This window comes from Halichoerus grypus, chromosome 7 (assembly GCF_964656455.1).
Source record: "Halichoerus grypus chromosome 7, mHalGry1.hap1.1, whole genome shotgun sequence".
NCBI classification, from domain to species: domain Eukaryota; kingdom Metazoa; phylum Chordata; class Mammalia; order Carnivora; family Phocidae; genus Halichoerus; species Halichoerus grypus.
In genome coordinates, this window is record NC_135718.1 from 94901592 (window position 1) to 94924742 (window position 23151).

The 23151-nt window shown below is 45.9% G+C and overlaps 1 protein-coding gene across 1 annotated transcript in view; it reads left to right on the forward strand.

The window, feature by feature from the left end:
* PLD5 (phospholipase D family member 5) overlaps positions 1-23151 on the forward strand; it is a 394256-nt gene that overhangs the window by 38813 nt on the left and 332292 nt on the right. The gene's annotated exons all lie outside the window — the stretch shown is intronic.

A 23151-nucleotide genomic window follows, 5' to 3' on the forward strand; every position in this document is an offset into this window, starting at 1 on the left:
TTAACAGTGGGAGAGCTAGTCTGGTATAGTAACTCATCAGAGCCAGAAGAGAGAGTTTTATGAGTTTAATTTCAGCAGGATTTATCTTATTCCACATATTCTGTTTTGTGTACTACTTTTCACTAAAATGTCTTCATATCATTAAAGCTTCTTTAGAAAAACCTCTATTTGGGGCTATTTAGCATTCTATCATATGAATGTTCTGTAAGTTCTTTGAGTATTTTATTATTGGATAATTACGTTGTCTACATTTGTTTAAATACTGCTATAGCGGAACTTTTCATATCATCTTTTTCTATTTCTGATACTTTCTTCTTATTTCTGCTATAATGATTCTCTCACTGTATTACAATTTTTTTTTTTCACAAACACCTTTGTGAGAAGAACAAAGGACTAGGATATTTTGTGTTGGCCCCCCTGCCATCTGTGCAGTATAATAAACCCTCGGTAAATTTCCCACGGACGACGAACGGGACTTGATACTTCTTGGGAGGTGATCGAACTTGATAAATAATACCTTTTATTTCTGTAAGTGTGGACCTTTTCAGGAAGGATCTCCTCTCTCATTTGAGCCTCACATTACTGGTTGGTCGGTAAGTTAGATGTCAATGCTGCCAGATGTTAGAGGAAACACAGAGAGGTAGGGGGTAAAGCCAAGTCCCTAGTTGCTGGCAGAAACAGGACGCGCCCCATTCCTGTGCCTTTTCTCCCAGATTGCCCTGTGTTCTCTAAACTAAACCAGAAGTTTTCTGAATTTCTGGGACCCTGTGCTACACCTTTCGTGTTTCTCTCCGGATACACGTTCTCTTCAGCTAGCTTCTGAAGGCCTTCCTAAGACAAAGCTTTTCTCTGGGGATCTGGGCTTAGGGGCAGAGCCTTCTTGAGAGCCCATCAATGGTGATTAGTCAGAAATGCTCTGGCTGACCTTGAATGTCTCCCGATCCACTCTTCTGTCGTGTTCCCTTTGGCGGTGTGCCCAGATTTAATGGCATTCTACCAGGTGCTTTATAAGTATATGCTACGAAATGTGCTTTAAAGAACATATTCTTAATGTGGGGGTTTTGCATAGTAAACGTTCCCAAACCTCACCAGCTGTGGATACCATAAAGACACATTTATATATATATATTTTTATTATGTTATGTTAATCACCATACATTACATGATTAGTTTTTGATGTAGTGTTCCATGATTCATTGTTTGTGCATAACACCCAGTGCTCCATGCAGAACGTACCCTCTTTAATACCCATCACCACGCTAACCCGTCCCCCCACCCCCCTCCCAAGACATTTATATTTAAAACTCAACATCCAGAGCTCTGTGCTGCCCGCCGGAGGGGCAGAGGGAACTCAGACCCCATTTCAACAGTCCCCATATCTAGTAGTACAGCCTTGCACTCAGGATGCAGCCCATGGGGTCCAATAGATTCCGCCAGGGTTGAGTTCACGCTGCCATCCCTCTGCTCCCGGCTATCCTTCACGTCCCACCTGGGCCACCACTGGCACTGGCCCCACCTCTTGCTTGTCCTCAGCCTGATGACCTGAGTGCTGGCTCACCGTCTTGACCACCAGTTAACGCTGTGCCTGCACGGCTGTCCTCGCTCTACCGCTTGAACTCCTCCACTGCCAAGCCCCTCACTTCTCAGCTGCTGGTGCTCACTGCTAGCATTCCATTCCCCTCCTCTGCCCCGCTGTGAGGGTGACTCCGTGCCCTCCAGGGGGTTACTGCTGTGTAACCTGCTTCCCCAGAGTTATTGAGGCATTTTGCCTCCACTGTTCTCTGTTTTTAGAGTGGTCCAAACTACGTTGTTAAGTCCAGAAGTTGTGCAGACTACAGAGGGCAGCTTTCCTGATCTGACCCGTCCCTGCTGTCCCCACGACACGCCCATGATCCGCTTGGTCATGTGTCCTTTGCTCACGCGGTTGAGCCAGTGACCACCACGCAGTACCAGGGACAGCACTTGGCCCTGACTGAATGTCCCGCCCAGGGCCTCCTCGCTCCCTCCTTCTTCCCCTGCTCTTCCCACACCCACCCATACGCCTCCATAGAGTGAACCCCGTGAGTGGACAGTTGGGATTCTTTTTTCAGGACGTCCTTCACCCTGAACGCCAGCAGCGGGGGAAAGGGAATCTGTGTGTTGTGGGGAGGGACCAGGAGGTTAAACAGAAGTGGCTCAACTCCAGGCTTGCCCTGGCTCCGTCTCTGCCCTACTGTGATATTTTAGATCAAGTACCGCATAAAACACCGGCCCTTCATGGAAGTATTTTGAGCTCCTAAGAGGCAGATCTTAGTCCTGTCTGTCATCAGATGTCTTAAGAAGAATGTCTTTTGTAATGATCATAGAATTTCAGGACTAGAAGGTTATCTTTAAAGGTAATGAATCCTGCTATTAGTCCTTCCTTATTCCGAGCTGGAATGTAGGAATCCTAGAAAAAGTGACGAGTCCTTTTCTACCTGTCAGCCTTTCCAATTCTGGAAGAGGGTTCCCCTGACCACCAGGTTTTTCTTTCTTTTTTTTTTTTTAAGATTTTATTTATTTATTTGACAGAGAGAGACACAGCGAGAGAGGGAACACAAGCAGGGGGAGTGGGAGAGGGAGAAGCAGGCTTCCCACTGAGCAGGGAGCCCGATGTGGGGCTCAATCCCAGGACCCTGAGATCATGACCTGAGCTGAAGGCAGACGCTTAACGGCTGAGCCACCCAGGCGCCCCGAAGGTTTTTCCTTTTCCTTACCAAATCCCCTGTTCTAGGGCTCTAGGGTAGGGCCGCCGAAACAAAACATCATAGACTGAGTCGCTTAAACAACAGACATGCATTTTCTTGCCATTCTCGTGCCTGGAAGCCCAAGATCAAGGTGCTGGTGGGTTGGTTTCCTTCCAGGGCTGGGAGCGCACACCGTGACCTTGACAACACCCACCCCCACCTGCTCTCCTAAGGACTCCAGTCTGACTGGATTAGGGCCCTGCCCTAATGGTCTCCTTTTAACTTAATCACCTCTTTAAAGATCTTACCTCCCAAAGGGTCACATTCTGAGGGATAGGGTTGGGGCTTCAAGTTTGGGGGTGCAGTTCAGCCTGTCACAGCAAGGTGGACAGTCTCCTTGCTGTTTGGTTTACTCTGTTGAAGGTGCTTCAGGCAACTTTCTTGGGCAGGAAACTTTAGTGAACATGGATTCTTGGTAAACTTGGTTACAGGTTTTGTGTGAAACACTGTTGGTAGCTACTTAAATTTGCTGTCAATGTGAAGCCTTTTGTTGCTTTCCTGATCTTCCTTTTCCTTTCCTCTCTTTTTTTTTTGTGCTTCCCTAATTGTTACTTGAGCCTCATGGTAGAGTCTTATTTGACACTCGGGAGACAGAGTTTAGGGGCCATCGCTTTGCAATTCAGCATTCATTTCTTGAGTGCTATTTTTGCCAGCCACTGTGTTAGACTTGAGAGACACAGGAATAACTAAGAAACAGCTGTGCCCTCTGAGAGCTTGTCGATTATGGGACATCATACATATAAATACATATCAATAATGTGGTGTGTTACGCACCATGGTAGAATTGTAAGTGAACCACAGAAGTAGCCCAGAGAAGGTAACGGTGAATCTCAGGCAGGTAGAGGAGACTTCATGGGGAAGCTGATCTCAGGTTTGGAATTTGTCTGGTGGATGAGTGGGAACTGCATGATGTATTTCGAGAATGGTATTTATGGATATAAATGAAAGAGGACCAGCTGCAGAGGTGATGATACATTAAAGCAAGGAAGGAGCCATATCAGGAGGTGTCTGTGCTTTCACTACAGGATTTTATTTTACTTTATTTATTTTGGGGGGGGGTAGGGCAGAGGGAGAGGGAGAGAGAGCTGCTTCACGCCTGACACAGGGCTCGAACTCACAACCCTGAGATCATGACCTGACCTTAACCGACTGAGCCACCCGAGTGCCCCTCACTACAGGATTTTAAGCAGGGGAATAACCTGCCCAGCTTCTGTGTTTGGAAGATTGCTCTTGTGATAGAGTGGGCGTGGAAGTTGAGGAAAACGGAAACCAGCTGGGACTCCACTGTGGTATTTTAGATAGGGGACCAAGAGAAGCTAAATTAAAACCATGGCGGTGGGAATTGAGACTAAGTGAAGAGGATTTAAGAAGTGGTTTTGGAGGGACTTGGTGACACTGAATATGGGGCAGTGATGGGGGGCAGTTCAGGTTTCTGGCTCGAATCCTGGGAGTGTGGTGGTAGTCGGCACTGAGCGTAGACCATGCAAGAGGAGCAGCTTTAAGGATGACGGTGGGTTCTCTCTCACACACATCAGCTTGAAGTTTCTGTAGGAATCTGGGTGGAGGTGGCCAGTGGTAGTTGGAGGAAAGACTGAGGTGTGTCTCTCATTCATTTCTTAGCTCTGACTTAGTTTCCTGAAGATGCTAATTCTAGGGAGCGTCTCCTTGGAATTAATCGATGGCACCTAAATAATAAAGGGGTTATCACATGGGTTAGCCGTCCATTTGGTGCTGGACTTATCTGTATTTGTAACTCAATAGATTACGCTCTGCAAAATTATCGTCATGGGAAATGGAATATTCCCCGGTAGTTGGAACTCATTTTAGAAAACCAGGCTCACTCATTAGTTTCTGTGGTTGCCTCTTTCAAGTTCTTCCTGCTTCCTAGAGGTGTTTCTCAGCACTTTGATGAAATACCAGCGCCTGTTGGCCCCGTAAATCCCTTTAATGCTCACAAGCCATCTTTTATTTTCTGCTTTGAAGTTCCCAGGAAGATTATAGACATTTTTACCAGGATCCTAATTACTGGAGCTAATCCATGGCTTGTAGTAACAGTCCATCCTGTGTATACTTTGCAAGATTATTTTGCCTTTGGGGGGAAAAACTTTTTTTTTTATGCTTTTTATCTTTATCCTTTTCAATAGACTCCATGCTATGTTACAGAACATCCTACACTGTTATTTGATAATAGTGGAAATACAAACCAAATAATTTTTTCTGATAGCCCACTATAATAGCAATCCTGTCCATTTTTTGTCTGTACTGTGTACCATCTTACTTATCTTCACTCCCGTCCCCCCTGAGGGGGACTTGACTTCAAAGTTAAGGGGGAAATTGGACCAAAAGGGAGTGACTGCATTTTACCCCAGGGTATACTACAAATTGTGTTGAAGCATAGCCTGGACTACACTGTCTTTGTTTTCCCAGTTCTACTGCTCTCTACTTACTTGTTTTAAATTCCTATACCAGGGACTCCTGGGTGGCTCAGTTGGTTAAGCGTCTGCCTTCGGCTCAGGTCATGATCTCAGGGTCCTGGGATCGAGTCCCGCATCAGGCTCCTCGCTCCTCCTGCTCATGCTTTCGCTCTCTCTATGACAAATAAATAAAATATTAAAAAAAAATAATTCCTGTACCATTTTTGGTTATTTTTAACCCAAAAGGATGATATCTTACTCTTTAAATTTAGACTTGGGAACTCCAACAGCATGGGATGTACTGCTCATTGAAATATCCTTTGGGGGCTTTTATGAAACATCAGAGTACTCCTGAATGCACTTTTAGACTTCTATTTTAGCTTGTACTTGAACATTATTACTCATTTTTTTTTAAATGTTGTCTTCTGTCTCTTTTCTCTTTTTTATACTCTCTTCTTCCTCATTTCAGATTGCGAGATATTTGGAGATTAGGGAAGTAAAATGAAGCATCTCTCTCTCTGAATTTCTCTTTTAAACTCTTCTTTAAAACTCAGATGATTCTTCCGTTTTGTTTAAAAAGTCATCAAACCTGAACTTTTATCTTGGGTCACATCTAAGTCCTTTGTTAGTTGGGCTCCGTAATCTGAAATCCATACGTGTTTGGAACACACATACTTGATTAAGTGGATGGAGACTTTTTTTTTTTAAGATTTTATTTATTTATTTGACACACAGAGAGAGAGACAGCTAGAGAGGGAACACAAGCAGGGGGAGTGGGAGAGGGAGAAGCAGGCCTCCCTGCTGAGCAGGGAGCCCGACGCGGGGCTTGATCCCAGGACCCTGGGATCATGACCTGAGCCGAAGGCAGACGCTTAACGACTGAGCCACCCAGGCACCCCAGGATGGAGACTTTTAACCAGGAAAAAGAAAATGTTTTAGGCTTACTCTGTGTATATATATTATATATGCATAATATAGACATGGTATATATGGCTTATTTACCTTTATTTTTGTCAGATAATTGTTACAGGTTTAGTCCTTTGGTCAGATAGTCACTGATGGCTCTCATGTAAGCCCAGGACACTGCTGTGTGAAACAGACTAATCCAGTCTCCAGTTGGGAATATCAGCTAGGGAGCTCCACATTTTTTTTTTTCTTTTTTGGTTTTTGTTTTTCTTTTCTTTCTTCCTCTTTTTGAGTAGAGTTGATACACAATGTTACATAGGTTTCGGGTGTGCAGCTTGGAAGAGCTTCACATTTTGGCTATAGGTCCACACAGTATTTTATTTTCAATCCAACACCTCCGTGAACAAGAACCTGCCTGTGCCCAGACGCGTACACCCACACCTTGCCCAGTATTTGGCCACAGAGTTGGACTTTACAGGAGAGCTCTGGAATCCATCTCCAGACTCAAAGGGATGCTCTGCCATCTGGAGACATCCAGGCAAACAAAGCCTGTTCCTTGTGCCTCAGCCATCTGGGAATATCTTTGGATCTGGGGTGGCTAAGGGAGCGAAGATGAAGAAAAATCGTGAGGTTATGGAGCCCATACATCTGTAGTCATAAAAATCCACCATTCCTCTGGCCCTAGGCAGTTGAGCAGCGGGAATGAGTGCGGGCTCCTCCCTCCATCTTTGAACACAGCTGCGGTCAGTGCAAGCACCTGCCCTTCCACGAACAAGGCAGCGCTGCTCTTGTTTCTTTTTTGGCAACTTCAAGTTCAGTGTGCTTATTTTTGCAACACCAAGGAAAATGCGTGATCTTGTGGGTTGTTGAAATCCAACAGGTTGGTCTCTCAGAGTCCTTTGATTTCCAAAAAGATGATTTGTGAAAGCAGCCCAGTAAAGGATTTCAATTAGCTTCCATCGCATCACCGACTTAATTAAGCCAAATTGCTTTCGCTACAACCTGGGGTGGCGAAGGGAGGGAAGACGAAGAAAAATCATCATCGTGGTTGTTCTCCAGCCTGTTATGTAACACGCTTGATTGGCTTCAGAGTTCAGGACACAGTTTTTTCCTAACGGATGCCACCACCGAAACAGCTACAGTTTATAGAAAACTCTGTTTCAGGAATCCAGCCATTGTTTATTGTGTATGGGTAGCATTTATGGTCCTAGACATGGAAGAATGATCGAACCTGGTAGTTCCAGCGAAGTAGGGAATATGTTTTATATCCATTTTGTTCAGGAATGAACTTCCTGAGCTCCACAGTGAATCATAGTTACGGGCCTTCACCTGCTTCACTTCCTGCTGCCTATAAGCCGCGAGAAGGGGGACCGAATCCTCAGGAACTGCCTAGATCTGAGTGAGAGGAGTAAAAGGTATCCTCGAGTGGCTGGCGTTATTTTTTCCTGAAATAATCTTGCAGTCTGCAGCAGAGAAAGGACATGGGCTGGGGCGCAGGGAGGTGAGGGGGGCAGACGGCCCCCCTGGGGGAGGCCAGCAGTCTGGGGAGGGATGCGTTGGAGGGGATGAAAAGTTGAGAGCCCAGGCCAGCTCTACCAGTGAGCCCTTGAATGAGGTTAGTCCTCTGTAGGGATGTCGCTCGGGCTCACACCCCGCCTCGGAACCACCGTGGCTTGGAAGGGGACCTGTGGGGCTGTCGGTGCCAGAGGCCTGGCCACGTGGTCTTGGACAAGGGCTGGCGGTAGGAGAGCCTGCTGACCTCAGAGGGGGAGTCTGGTGCCAGCACTGCAGGACAGAAGCCAGCAAGTTTGCTCTCCTGAGCATAGCTGAGACTCCTGGGCACGGAAAGAGAAGGGCAGAAAGGAAAGATCGGTTTCTTACTCATTGGGTGCGTGGAGGTAGAGGTGAGTTTTAACAAGAAGATGACCTAGTTTTATCCATACCCAATAAGCTAGCAAAGCCAGTCATGTCAGTTGCATTTGGCAGCTCAGAACATTTGCCTCTCCTTAGCCACCGTCAATAATATTAACATTATTAATAGCAATAATAATAAATATTATAGACATTGTCCTTAAGTCCTCTAACTCCTCCCCAGGGATTTGGTCTATGGAAGCTTGGAGACTGGGGGAAATTGACCACCCAGCCAGTTAGTGATGGCTCCAGAATTCAAACCCAGACCGGTCCCCTTCTCTAGCTACCCCCACCCAGATGTTCTTGGCACCCACCTTGTTTGTTATCCTAATGTATTACGGGGGTCAATACAATATTTACCACAGAGGATAATGATGGGAAGGTCATGAGCTGTGGCCTCAGATAAACTTTGTTATCTCTCTGCTGTGCTGATGATTTTGCTTTGGGGAAGCAAGTGTAATTTCATGAGCTCTGTGCTCAGCCACTGGACCTGACGCGGGAGCCTCTTCTGGTTAGGGAGCACTGACTCCAAGGGCTAGTTGGGGGTCCCAGCGGAGTCGTCGCGCATTCACTGAGGCAGAAGTGGTGCGTGTGTTTGGGGTGCGCGTAAAGAGCATCTACAGATCCATAAGAAAAGGCACCTCTAACTAATGGGCCAAAGCGCGAGAAAGTAGAATTCGGAGATCAATAAATGCAGATGGGCAGTACATACGTGAAATGCTGCTCAGACTCAAGTGATCAGGGCCCTGCAAATTCGAGCAAAACCATGATTCTGTGTTGTGTTTATCTGCTTGTGGGAAAAGAGGAATGACCGAGAACGTCCAGGGGCAGCAGAGGGCAAGAGTGTGGCATTATCGGGGGGTGGGGGTGGAGGGGGGTGGGGGCGTGGGGGTGTTGGTGAGTGTAGGTCGGTGAAGCTTCTCTAGAGGTCAGCCTGGCATTACCTACCAAAATTGTAAGTACCTGTACAAGCAGCCCCACTTCTAGAAATGAGTCTTCAGGAAATAGTGATAACACATTTTTGAGGATAGTTATTGTGTTTAAACTGTTTCAAATAGTAAGTTATACGCAAACAATGAATCACTGAACACTACATCAAAAACTAATGATGTACATATGGTGGCTTAACTGAACATAAAAAAAATAAAATAAAATAGGAAGCAAACAGTCTTAATGTCCATTTCCAGGGAGACTATTGAGCAGTTTATGGCATGATCAGTGTCACGTGCTGGTGAGGACTGTGGGCTTTGGAACCAGATGGCCTGAGTTTGAATTATCGCACCACCTTCCTAGCCGTGTGACCCTGAGCAAGTTCTTCATCATCTCTGACTCGGTTTGTCACCTGTAGGGAGGATAACAAATAGCACCTCTTGCAGAGGGTTGTCGTTAGTGACTGAATCCAGACGTGGAGAGAGCTTCGAGTCGGACACATAGTGAGCCCCTGGAAGTGTTTTCTGGTACTATTATTGTTGCTGTTGTTATTTTTTTTCTGAGAAATACCATTCAGTCACTAAGGAGAATAAATAGTCTGACCCGGCGTATTCCACCGTAAAAATGTTAAGTGATTAAAAGAATCTTTCAGAACAGCGTGTATGGTGAAATCCCACTTAGTAAAAGAACAAATTAAATCATACATTAAAACGTCTGCAAGTGTGGGGTGCCTGGGAGGCTCAGTTGGTTAAGCGTCCGACTCTTGATTTTGGCTCAGGTCATGGTCTCAGGGTTGTGGGATCGAGCCCCAGGTAGGGCTCCACCCTCAGCGGGGAGTCTGCGTGAAGATGTCTCTTCCTCTCCCCTCTGCCTCTCCCCCCCCCACCCCGTTCATGCACTCTCTCTCTCTCTCTCTCTCAGATAAATAGATAAATCTTTTTTTAAAAAAGTCTGCAAGTATATGTATAAAAACTACTAACAGGAACTTAAATAATTTAAGGCTTGGGACAGAGTGGAAGGTAAAGGAAGATGATCATGTTCATTTTCTATGCCTCTAAATACATGGATGTTACTACAGCTGATATCACTTTTATAGTGAAAAATAAGGATATCTTACCTATCTGCTCAGTATATTATGAACATATTACATATAGCTTGTATGCTTATTGGATATTGATCTAATATAATATTGGAAAGGTTATAGCCATCGCTTAAAATTTGCTGTGTTTAAAGTCTGGTTAAGGGGCACCTGGGTGGCTCAGTCATTAAGTGTCTGACTTCGGCTCAGGTCGTGATTCCAGGGTCCTGGGATCGAGCCCCGCATCGGGCTCCCTGCTCGGCGGGAAGCCTGCTTCTCCCTCTCCCGCTCCCCATGCTTGTGTTCCCTCTCTCTCTGTGTGTCTCTCTCTGTCAAATAAATAAATAAAATCTTTAAAAAAAAAAAAAAAAGTCTGGTTAAGTTAGAGCCCACGACAAATGCTTAAAATCAGTAAGTCACTATGAAAACTCAACCATTTGGGGATACGAGTTGTTTTGGAACTCAAAATACTTTGGCTAAGTGGAAAGACCTTATTATGAAAATAACAGATTTTCATTTCCTCTCTAATTTTATAACTCTTGGCAATACAACCTTTATTTTGCTGTGAAATGTTGGAGAAGGAAATGAGTGTATGACTGAGTTCTATTTTCCAAAATAAATACATTTTAATTTTGCTGGAGATTGTAGGGTTCTGCCACATCAGGTCACCGCCGGGTCGGTGGGGGCGGCGGTAGGGGGACGCGGGCAGGGGGCTTGCTTCGGAGCTCTAGACTTAAGCACGAGTACTGAAATCTCATATATGCTGGCGCAGCTTTAAAACTCTCCGAGAAAGAGCGCCTTTTGAGAAGGGCTTTTCTTTGGGTTGCTTGACAGCCCTGCTCCCTAGTTGTGATGCCCGCACAGCGCGCCACCTGGTGGGCCCTAGCGGTAATATCAGTGAGTGTGCCAGGGGGACCCCAGATCTGCGCTTGGGCCATCCCCTAGCATCACACGATGTGGAGGTCAAGTCGGTGAAAATCATATTTCTGCAACTGTAACTCTGTTAGTTCCTTTCTACGCTGGATTGGGCAGTTGCCCAACGACTGTATTCAGTCAAAAAAGACATAGTTGCAGACATTCCAAGAGGACTACCCATGGGAAGAGCAAAGGGATTCTTCTCTATAAAAACTGTAAAGGGGTTTTTTTTTTTCTTTCTCACTTGCCTTTAAAATTTTGAGAAATTTAAGCTGTACAAAAAAGTGCACAGAATCCTGTAACCAGTGCCCATAGATTATCCAGAATTGAAAATTATTAAGATTCTGTGAAACTGATGAATACACTTCATCATTCTTAACTGAAAGAAACAAAACAGGGGTGCCTGGGTGGCTCAGTCGTTAAGCATCTGCCTTCGGCTCAGGTCATGATCCCAGGGTCCTGGGATCGAGTCCCGCATCGGGCTCCCTGCTCCATGGGGAGCCTGCTTCTCCCTCTTCTGCCGCTCCCCCTGCCTGTGCTCTCTCTCTCTCTCTCTGACAAATAAATAAAAAATAAAATAAAATAAACAAAACATTCCATGTGAAGATGAAGTAAGTCTCTTGTATCTATCCCTAATTTCACATCTCTTCCTCATTTCCCACAGACAATCACTATTATCAATTTGGTAAATATTTTTATGATCCATTTCTTTTTTGTTGCTGTTCTTTTTTTTTTTTTTTTTTTAGAGGACATTTACTGAGCCCTATGGCAGCCCCTGTTTTACCTGCTGTAGATACAGAGAAAAATAAAACAGAGTCTCTATTCTTGAGGAGCTCAGAATCTAGTGTGGGGGACAAACACTTCAAAACCAGTCGCAGTTGAGGGTGAGAAAGTTGAGGTCAGCCCAGGGGCTGTGGGTGCACAGAGGAGGGAGGGACTATCTCTGCTTCAAGGAATCAGGGAAGGCTTCCCGGAGGAGATGATGGTGGGCCAGGCCTCATAGCATAAATGCACCTGCTGGCTTGAAAAAACTGGGGAGGGACTTCGTGCCATGAAGAAGAGCTGAGCAAGGGCATGGGGATGTAAAACAGAATAGAGCCCTCAGGGAAGAGTGAAATGCCCAGCTCAGGGGGGACCTGGCCAGTGGTATCATTCTGCCCGCACCTCTCTTTCCAGCTCAGAACCTCCATCTCCTTCAGCTTTTTTTTTTTTTAATTCAATTAATTAATGTATAATGTATTATTTGTTTCAGGGGTATAGGTCTGTGACTCATTAGTCTTATATAATACCTAGTGCTTGCTACAACACATACCCTCCCCAATGTCCATCGCCCAGTTACCCCATCGCTCCACCCCCCCCCACCCCAGCAACCCTCAGTTTGTTTCTTATGATTAAGAGTCTCTTATGGTTTGTCTCCCTCTCTGGTTTTGTCTTGTTTTATTTTTCTCTCCCTTCCTCTATGATCCTCTGTCTTGTTTCTTAAATTCCATATATCATCGAGATCAAACGATAATTGTCTTTCTCTGATTGACTTATTTTGCTTAGCATAATACCTTCTAGTTCCATCCATGTCGTTGCAAATGGCAAGATTTCATTTTTTTGATGGCTGCATAATATTCCATTGTGTGTGTATGTGTGTGTATCTATCTATCTATCTATCTCACATCTTCTGTATCCATTCATCTGTCGATGGACATCTGGGCTCTTTCCATAGTTTGGCTATTGTGGACATTGCTGCTATAAACATTGGGGTGCAGGTGCCCCTTCGTTTATGATCCATTTCTTTATACTTTTAAGATCTCTTCAATTCAGTAAATATTACTGACCTCCTGTTATGTTCCAGGCACCGTTCTGCATGCCTGAGATACATTGGGGAACAGAACAGATGCAAATCTTAACCTTCATGGAGTTTACACCCTAACTAAGGGACACAGACTTTTTTTTTTTTTTTTTTTTTTTGCAATCATATAGTATATTGGAAGAGAAAAATGCATGGATAAAAGTAAAATTGGGCAGCATGAGGGGAACCAGAGTTATGTGTATGGGTGGGCAGGAAAGGCATCTTTGACAAGGTGAGATTGAGCCAAGCCTTGAAGGAGATAAGGGAATTAGCCCAGTGGTTTCCAGGTGGGACAGCATCAGGGCAGAGAACCCACTGGGGGAGGACGTGCCTGGCATCACTGAAGACCGGGGGAGGCCAGTGTGGCTGCGCTGGAGGGGACAGGTGGGAGAGGCAAGGTGGACTTGATGAGGAGGGATGGTCCAGGAGACAGGGTCATGCGGGGCCCCAGGACTGTTGGAAGGTTGGCTTCAGCAGTAAATGGGAAGCCCTTGCAGGGTCGCAGTCGACAGACGACACACTCTGCCTGGGGGCTGTGTTGAGAGCCGATTAGAGGGGGCAGCAGTGCCATGAAGGGGTCAATGACCGCAGTCATCCAAAGGGCGATGGTGTTGACCTTGACCAGAGTGGTCGCAGGGTGAAGAGGAGAAGCATTCACATACTGGAGGTGTTGGGAAAGTAGAGCCAGCTGAGTTTCTTACAGATTAAATTTGGAGTGTCAGAAAAAGAAAGGCGTTAAGGGAGATTTCTCTATTTTTTTGTTCTTTAATTGAGGTGAAATTCACATAACCTTAAATGGGCCATTTCTAAGCCTGCAGTAAAGCAGCATTCAAGGCCTTCACGGCGTTGTGCACTCACCACCTCTGTGCACCTCAGAGCATGTTCATCAACTATTCAGCAACCCCTCTGGGGCGCCTGGGTGGCTCAGTCGGTTAGGCGTCTGCCTTCGGCTCAGGTCATGATCCCAGGGTCCTGGGATCAAGGTCTCCCCTCCCCCCATCAGGCGGGGAGTCTGCTTCTCCCTCTCCCTCTGCCCCTCCCCCTGCTCCTGCTCTCTCTCTCTTTCTCTTCTCTCAAATAAATAAATAAACTCTCCAGAAAAACCCACAAAAAACCCAAAACCCAAAACCAACGCAGCCTCACTTCATTCTCTACTTGGCCAAGCCCCTGGAAACCACTAGTCTATTCTCTGTGTCTCTAGATTTACCTATTTCTGGATATTTCATGTAAGTGGAATCCTATAATATGTGCTGTTTTGTGTCTGGCTTCTTTCACTTACTATTCATTTTCAGAGTTCATCCACACTGTGGCAGGTGTGAATGCTTCATTCCTTCTGTGGCCAGGTGACATTTCATGTATGGATACACCACGTGTTATCCACTCATTCACGGGTGGACGCTGCGTTGTTCCTGCCTTTATAGCTGTTGTGATAGTCTTGCCATGACTGCTGGTATACAGGTATTTGTCTGAACATCTATTATCCGTTCTTTTGGGGATATACATAGGAGTGGAAATGCTAGATCATTTGGTAGTTCTCTCTCTCACTTTTTGAGGAACCGTCAAATTGTTTTCCGCAGTGTGGCTGTGTCATTTTACGTTCCAACCAGCAGTGTATAAGGGTTCCAGTTTCTCCACATCCTTGCCAACATTTGTTACTTTCAATTTATTAAAAAAAAAAAATTACTGTAGCCATCCAGTGAGGGTGATTCCAAAGTGTTTGGCCTGCAGGGATAGAGTTGCCATCATCGAGATGAGTAAGGCTATGGGTGAGAGTATTTTGTGGACGTGAAAGAGGATAGGACATCGTGAGCAGTGTTCAGTTTGGTCAGGTTGAATTTGGGATGCCTCTTGGACGTCCATGTGGCATTGTTGCATAGACTTGGATGGATAAGTCTGGAGCTAGCAAAGGAGGTTGGGGCTGGCGATATAATTTGGAAGTTGCTGGCATTTAATTGCTATTTAAAGCTATGAGGCTAGAAAGTAGATGGACAGAGAACCAAGGACTGAGCCCAGAGCATCCCAAAATTAAGAGGTTGGGCAGAGGGGGAGGGACATGCAAAGTGGACTAAGAAGGAACAGCCAGTGGAGTTGACAGAAAATCAGGAGGTTTGATGTCCTGAGAGGCCACGTGAAGAAGTCATATCAAGGAGGATGAATGAGTGATTGTGTGAAAGGCTTTCAGAGGGCAGGTGTGATTAGAACTGAGTGTGGACGTTAGGTCTGGCGACGGGGAGGTCACGGGAAGTGTCAGTGGACGGCAGACACTGCATAGGTCATGCTTTCCAAATTTCGTTACAGGAAGTAAAGGAATGACACGGTGGCTGGTGGGGAAAATGGGGAGAAGGGAAGGTCTGTTTGTTCCTTTTGAAGGTGGGAGAAATAATAGCATTTTGTGTGCTGATAGGAATGATTTGGTATAGAGCAAAAAAATTGACTTTTTCTTGTAGAAAAGGGGATAATTCCAGAAGAGAAATCCTTGAGGGACCTGTAAAGAGACTGCCTTTAAATAGCAGCAGGGCTCCTTCCTCCTTGCTGGGGGGTGAAGTGGGGGGGTGGGGCGCAGATCCTGGAAGGCGGGCAGTTGGAGCCGTGGGGTCTGCAGAAGTGAAGGAAGACCAAAGGTCAGAAGCTGAGCGTGCAAACAGGAAAGAAGGTGTTGAAAGTTCGGGGAGAGGTGAGAAAATGTGAAACAGCCCTTCGGGAGAAGAGGATGAACGAGTTGATTAGCGTTGAGGAGAATGGCTGCTTGGGAACCCGAGGGATCCAGTGGCGATCAGGCGCGATGGAAGGTTTGGGTCTCTGCAGGCTCTGCCGAGGGGAGAGGGGAGGGTGGCATGCGTCGAGCCCTGGAGGACCAGCAAGTGCAAGGAGGTAGGACAAGAAGGGCATGGAATAGAGGATGCGTGGGAGACAGAGATCACCCGGATTGGTATTGATTTCCAGCTGATGGAGGGGAGGAGAAGACCTCCGGGACTGAGATATGGTGACACGGCTCTGTGATCAATGGGTCGCCGATCCTCGTGGGGGCAAAAAAAAAAAAAAAAAATTCACTAGCGTCAGGATAGCAGAGAAAGTAGGAGGAAAAGGTAGAAGCTGGTGGTGATGATGTGGGAGCCAGTGGCTGAGACCGAGTGGGGAGTATGAAAGACATGGTCCAAGGAAATGAGATCCAGAGCGCTGGGAAGATCTCTTACACGTGTGACGGCGCGTCTGAAGTTAAGCCACAAGCAGTGATGGAAACATTCCATCACAGAGAGAAAGCAGAAGAGAGCTGGCCTGGGGGTCAGTGGACACTGGGGACACTCGGGACACTGGGTATTGGGTGAGATCTCATCTGATGGCAGGAAATTGGAGCTGGGGTCTTTTTTGGGAGGACGGAGGCAGAAGGAATGGTTTCAGAGGGGCAGGGAGGGGGCCAGGAGGGGCAGGGAGGACATTTCCTGCCAGCTCCTCATCCAGTTGTCCAGGGACTGGGAGGAAAATAGCTTTGCCTTGAGCAGATCGCAGGGAAGGCGGTGGCCCCAGGAGAAAGCCAAGTGTCTGTGGCGCCAGGAGGTAAAGGGAAGGTTCAGGAAGAGATGACGTAATAATAGTAGAGTATATAGATGATGTAATGGGTGTTTTGTTATAATAGATATTATGGATGTAGATAATATAATAGATCTGATAATGCACACATCATAGTATTGTTTTGTGCGTATAGAGTTTTTAAAAAAAAGGCAATGCAGCATCCAAAATCAAATCCTTCTAATGTGATTGCATCTCTCTTCCTAAATGTGTGACCTATAAGTTGGAGAATCAACAGCTGCATACTAAAATAATACTCCAGCAAAGCCCCAGCACTTAAGAGGCTTTCAGTGACTGTTTGTGGAATAAATTAATATAATATCATTACGTCAGGTTGAGATCAAGGAGAAGTTAGCAGAGACCTGGAATTTCTAAGGAAATGTTCTGTTCCCCCCGAGGGCTCTCATATTCTGTTTAACAAATATTTCCTGAGAGCTGAATACCTGCTACATGCTGGCATTGAACAGGGTAGCTAAAGTCCCTGCTTTAACGGAGTTTGAATTTAAATGGGTACAAGTTCAGGGGCATGAGGCTAGATTTTTGAATGAAGAGATTTGTGCACGATTGAGATGTTTTTCCATTAGGCTCCCAAATATTATTTAAAATCTTATTCAGACGTGGGCTCATTTTTATTTATGTATAACTAGATCTTTTTACAATCCCACTACACCTGAGGGACACAGGTGTGTGTGTGTGTGTGTGTGCATGTGTTGTGTGTATAGACATATGTGGTGTGTATATATGTGTGTTGTGTATGTATGTGATGTGTGTATGTGTGTGCTGTGTATATACATGTGTGGTATATGTGTGTGTTGTGTGTATGTGTTTATCGTGTGTGTTGTGTGTATGTGTGTGTGCTGTGTAGTGTGTGTGTGCTGTGTATATACATGCATGGTGTGTATATATGTATGTTGTGTTGTATGCATGTGTTTGTATGTGTGTGTTGTATGTGCATGTTGTGTATGTTGTGTGTTGTGTATGTGCATATGTGCGTTGTGTGTTTCTTTGTGGAGGAGCGGGCAGTAGACAAGGGAGGAAGGAATCCTCTCTTCTTGTCCCCCCCTGCCTGCAGCAAGTGTGAAAGCCTAGGGTGTTCAGTAGAGAGCTATTGGAAATTAGGAAGTTCCCTTCTCCCGTAATTCACTAATCCTCTTTCTACAGATCGTAGAGTACTTTTGGATAAGTGAGTGGATTTTATTTATTTAAGTATGTACAGAAAAAATAGGCAAGAGTGTTCTAGGCATCTTTATGGTGTTTTATTATAGATACTTCCTTTTTTTGCAACGCTAAAGATGTTATTTTTGTTCCCATTCAAATGCATACGTGGCAGGAATTAGACAGGGAAGACCTTGACCACAGTGGCCAGTGGGGATTTTGGTGCAACTGAAACCACAGACTCCTTTGGAAGGGACAGCAGGTTCTTGGCTCCAGGTCTGTGTCCCATGTGGGAATGGAGGCCCAGATTTTTTCAAGAGAAACAACAACAACAAAAAAAACCCTAGATTTTAATGAGTTCTCATTTTTTAAATGTTGGAAAAACTAATTTCCTTGTGTTTACAGTATGACGGAAACCAAAGAAGATATTCATCCCACAGGTGGCCAGTTTGTGACCTCTGAATTCTCCTGTCTCCAAACAAATGATAGCATTTATGACGTCTAATAACAGCCAAGGTCGCTCCAGACTGGAATTCCAAATGTGCAAACTTCCTTGGGGTTTGCGCCTGCTTTGTGCAGATGTCCCATCAACCTCATCATCTCTAGGGCGGCACAGCCAGTAGAAGGCTCTGCCGTGTGGGGAATGTTCTGGATGTGCTCTGTGCAGCACAGTAGCCTCCAGCCGCGAGGACTGTCGGACCCTGGAAATGTGCCTAAGGTGACTGAGGAACTGAATTTTTTATTTTACTTAATTTTAGTTAATTTAAACTTTAAATAGCCAAGCCTTACTGTGGTGCCTACAAATTCTCATCCCCACAGAAGCCCAACCAAGAGTTACTGAATTGAACCAAACCAAGGTACACCTTTGATTGGCAAAATGGAGTAAAGAGAAGCCTAGCTGTGCCGGTGGGGGCCGGGGCAAAGTTTTATACCTGTAAATATAGGAAACTTCTAAATCAAGATATACTCTTAAATAAAATATGTTCCATCCTTCTACCTGGACAGATCTTTCTTCCTAATGGCCTGGAAGGCCAGGTTCCCATTTAGAATTCCTGGACTGCTGGGTCCCTGCCTTGGAGCATGGTGGCATGGGGAGAGCCAGCCCCTCTGTCCCCACCCGGCTCCACCCTGCACCACAAATGGCCCGACCAGTGAGCCGGAGCAGAGTGGAACTTTACCTAATGGGAGTGCCAGGACCATCTTCTTTGCAGGCTTCTGTTCCTATGGTGCGTTCTACCTGTTCCCGTTTTGGCTGTAGCTGTATTTGACTTTGACACCGCACACAGCTTGGCAGAAGTGCCATATATAATGAATATATATATAACAAATTCCTGTGCCGATCTGGGTCTAGACCCGCCCTCTGGGACGAGCATGATGATCGGATTGACGCCTCTTGGGATCTCACGGAAGTGCCTCCCTCATTGCCTCCAAATTGAGAGCTAATCACTTTGCTAAATGGGCTTGTGCTGAATTCTTTGGAGGCAAATTAGAACTGAACTTGGCTTTTAAAGAGTGTTTAAGAACTGAAACAAGGAATGGGGACAGATGTGACTCTGGCCAGAGGTAAATAAGGAGCGTTCACTTCATTAAGCTGCTTATTTACTATCACTGAATCATTTTTGGCATATACCTCAGAAAACTTTTCTTACTTGGGGTGATCACTTACGCCCAAAGAGCTGGGCAGGCGAAGATACAGTACAGGTTGCTTTTAATCCATGGGTAAATCAGTCCAGCGAGTTCCATGTGATTAAGGCCATTAGCTAAAAAATCAGGTATCTTAATGCTTAGGATGTGTACCTGGATTATCCTCATCGAAATAACGTCTTTCAAATGATTTATAAATTCTGATATTCAAGTAGATACAAGAAAAAAAAACCATAGTCGTTGCCATGTGTGTGCACCTATTTGCAGGTGAACACTTGAGCAGGGTCAGTTGGAGGATGGCTTCAGAAGCTGATTTTGAACCATCGATTGCTCATGTTCTTTCCTGGTTGGAGGTATCTAAGCCAGGTGCTGTGCCTGGTATTGAAAACTGGTCACCGCTCACAGCTGGAGGATGCTGCCCTTGTGACGCGGCAGCTCCCTCCTGTGGTGAAAAGGGAGAACAGGCACAGAATCCGTGCCCCTTGAAGGAAATCAAGTTCCCAGGCACAGAACCCGAAAGGGTCAATGGAGATGGTCTGTGGCCATTCCGCGCTCCATTCAGCCCTCTCTAGAATTCAGGATTGTCCGTGAAACAGGCTCCATGACTTCCACTAGAGAGTTCAGACCCTGCAGAGGACTCTGTATGTGACTGGTGCTCCCTTTCCTGGAGGGCGCTCACATTTTCTCCATGTCTCCTTAATTTCCTCCCTACTGTATCCACTTTTCTTGTTTAGCAACTATCCTGCAGGACTTCATATCTCATAAATAATACCGTGATCAAAGTTAATGTCAATATTTTATTGCTGAAATATGTTTTCTCCTGGGTGACTGTTCTTGTGATACAAATACTTGGCAATCTTGGGTGGTTTTAGGAAGTGATGGGTTCTTTTTCTCATTGCCTTGACCTAATTTTTCCTCTACCTACATCAATTCCAATCTATTGAAACAGAAACCTTTGAAACATTATTAGAAGCTGAAGGACATCCCTACATGCTTTATGATTCTTAGACTGAGTAGGGTTGCTTGAGATTAAATTTGAAAGCGCCATCTTGCCCTTGTGCTTATTTCTCAGGGATCCAGCAATCCCGTGTGCTTATTCCTAAGGGATCCAGCAATCCCGTGTGCCTATTTCTAAGGGATCCAGCAATCCTGTGTGCTTATTTCTAAGGGATCCTGTAATCCCGTGTGCTTGTTTCTAAGGGATTCTGTAATCTCTGGTCTATTTGAACTCTTGAAGCCCTGCCTTCTGAACTGGCTACAGCCGTGGGGCTGGGCAGGGGTGTGGATGAGGCCACATGTGTCCAAGGACAGAGCAAACCCCTGAGGCAATGCAAGAGGGTAGGGTTTGGGGATCAAACTGGAGATAGGAGAACCAGGGAAAGATAAACAGTTGCCAGCCCTTCTCTCTATTCTTCTGAGGGGGTGGACAGGCATTATTCTGCCGCTGTGGAGGAATCAGTCTACTGCTCTTCATTTCCTCCGGATTCTTACCCCCAAAGGATTGTGGCAGCAAGGACTCAGTGTTGCAACGCCCGCAGGAGCTTCCAGTCTCTACTGGCTACGTTTTTTGGAATGCCAAATAAACTTTTTATTAATGCAGGTCCAGCATTTCAAATACTGACCAGTGAATATCGAGCACTCTTTGGAGGGAGGTAGTCACGTCTTGGTTGGGCTTCTCGTATACATTTTAAGTATCTTTTAAAGATGTGATAAAGATTCCATGAAGAAGATAAAATGGATTGGCTCCATTCAGAAAACTCTGAATGAAAGAGTGTAGCTATTTGTACACAAGTGTAAAAAAATTTTTTTGCACCCTCCAGGCTCAAAGGGGTGGGGGGCAGCTTTCTACGGGGCCTTCTGCCCCTGGGTCTCTCCATATCTAGCTGTTAGGGGGTGTGTGGGAGGATGGGGTCTGGGGGGTGCAAGAGGAAAGGACTGGCTTTTTGGAAGCCTCCATTTTTTAATGAAAGAATTTACTAATTGGTAGAAAATTCCAATTTTTCCCCCCGCTTCTCACCAGAGGTTTCTAGCTTCCCTGCTGGTGGTGTCTGGGGCTGGGTATCAATGAAGTGGCGGTGTTTCAGTGATGAGTGTCTTTGGAGAAAATCAAACCTAGAAGTCTAACGATTTTGATGAACACAAGTATCCAAACAATTCTCGACATCAACAGACTCCTGACTCAGTCACCAGACAGACGGTTATTCAGAAATCCTTCTTCATGTTTCCTGGGGGTTTCTGCCCAAAGGTAATTTATTTGAGAAGAAGTCCATTCTGCTCAGGGACAAATAATGCCCATAGTATTCTTGTAGGAGCATTTCTCATTGCAGAGATGGCACCGATTCTAAATCTGCATAGGTTGGTGTAGGGCTGCAACAGGAAGGTAAAGGTGGTCCACACTGACTTGTGATGCATCTCCAGCCTCCAGCTTGCCGTTGGGCTCTTGCAGGAGGGCCGGAGGAGGTGGCCCAGACAGCGAGGGCTGAGGGAGGAGGAAGAGCCCCGGTGTGGGCCCCATGTGTGCAGAGAGGCCTGGAAGCAGGAGTGAGCACAGTGATTTGAGGGAAGCGCACGGGGTTCTTTGGGACCTGCAGGGGCGTGGTGGGAGAGCAAACTCGAAGAGCCCCCTTCACGAAGCCCCTTGACTGCGTGGGGAGTAGTCTGAGCTTCCTCTCTGTCAGTGGGATGCCATTCACAGATTTTATAGAGGGATAGCCTATTTACCGGGCGCGGAGAGGAGAAACTGCTGTGAGACGTAGCCATCAGGGGTGTCTGCTTGACGGGGGGAAGAGCGACATTGCACTTCGAAGAACAGGTAGAAGAAAAGGAAGACGCTCCGTTGATGCCCAAGCAGGGGGTGTCCACTGTTTACAAGATGGAGGCTGGCAGAAAAGAGGAGACAAGGCTCTCTGGCTGGTCGCATGGCCATCGATGTCACCACCTCAGTCCCGCGGGGTCAAGTGTAAGACGGCACGGTGCAGGGAGCAGGGGTCACAGTGTGGTGGGGTCCTAGAGGTGGGACCATGACTGGGGTTCAGAATGAACTGAGACCCCCGGTGAGGCTGTGTTGTCTCCTCCCAGCTTGAGGACCAGCATCGGACATTCCAGGGTTCCAGAGCAGTCCTTTAAGGGTGTATGTGAATTTAAGAAGTATCTAGAACCTACTTTGTACAAGCACTGAGCTACGTCTTGGCCACTGAAGTGGGCTCTGTTGTCTCACCCGGGCACCTGATTTGCCTACTATTTTTGCTTTTCTCTTCTAAAAGATAGTTCCCTACAGGGAGTGAAAATGGGAGTAGTTTTCTTGGACTCCGTTCATTTACAGCTACTTCTTGATCCCACCAGGCCTGATAAATGCCATGGACTCTTTCTAAGAAATCAGAACCCTTGGCCGTCAACATGAATTTTACTGCTTGGGTTGAATTTGCTCTGGAGCAAATCGTTAGCTTTGCTGGAAGTCATTCCTGCCCTTTGTAGGCCTAGCCTGTTAGGGGATGGGAGCCTTTCTTTTTTCGGTGTGAGGAAAAGCAGTCACGAATACACCAGGCTCCAAGTAAAAGGAATTTTACCAATTTGTGGGGCTGCCCACACTTCCAACAATTATGGAAAATCAATGAATTCAGCCAATAAATACTGTACAATATATGGGTGCCATACCAGGGAGAGAGAAAGGAAGAAAACCAACGTGGCAGCCGCTTTACTGGACTTTACAGCAAGTGAGGAAGGAAAAGCAGGTAAGCAGTTTAGCAGTTAATCGCGGCTCTTGCTTATTTGTGCTATTATTTTCAAGCATCCTGGCCTGAGCTTTGATTGCAGCCCTCCCTCTGCTGTGGGCTAGTTGTGTGGTTGACTCCTTCTGAGAGAGAGAAACATTTTTAAGCAATAAAATGTTGTCAAAACATAGGCAGAACAAAGAGCCCAGTGGTTTCTTATGACTGAGCAGACTCGGCCAGATTTAAAGCATCTTGGCAGATAGGGTCCCTGCATTTGAAGAACTTCTCGTTCATTTTTTAGGATAAAGCTATGCTT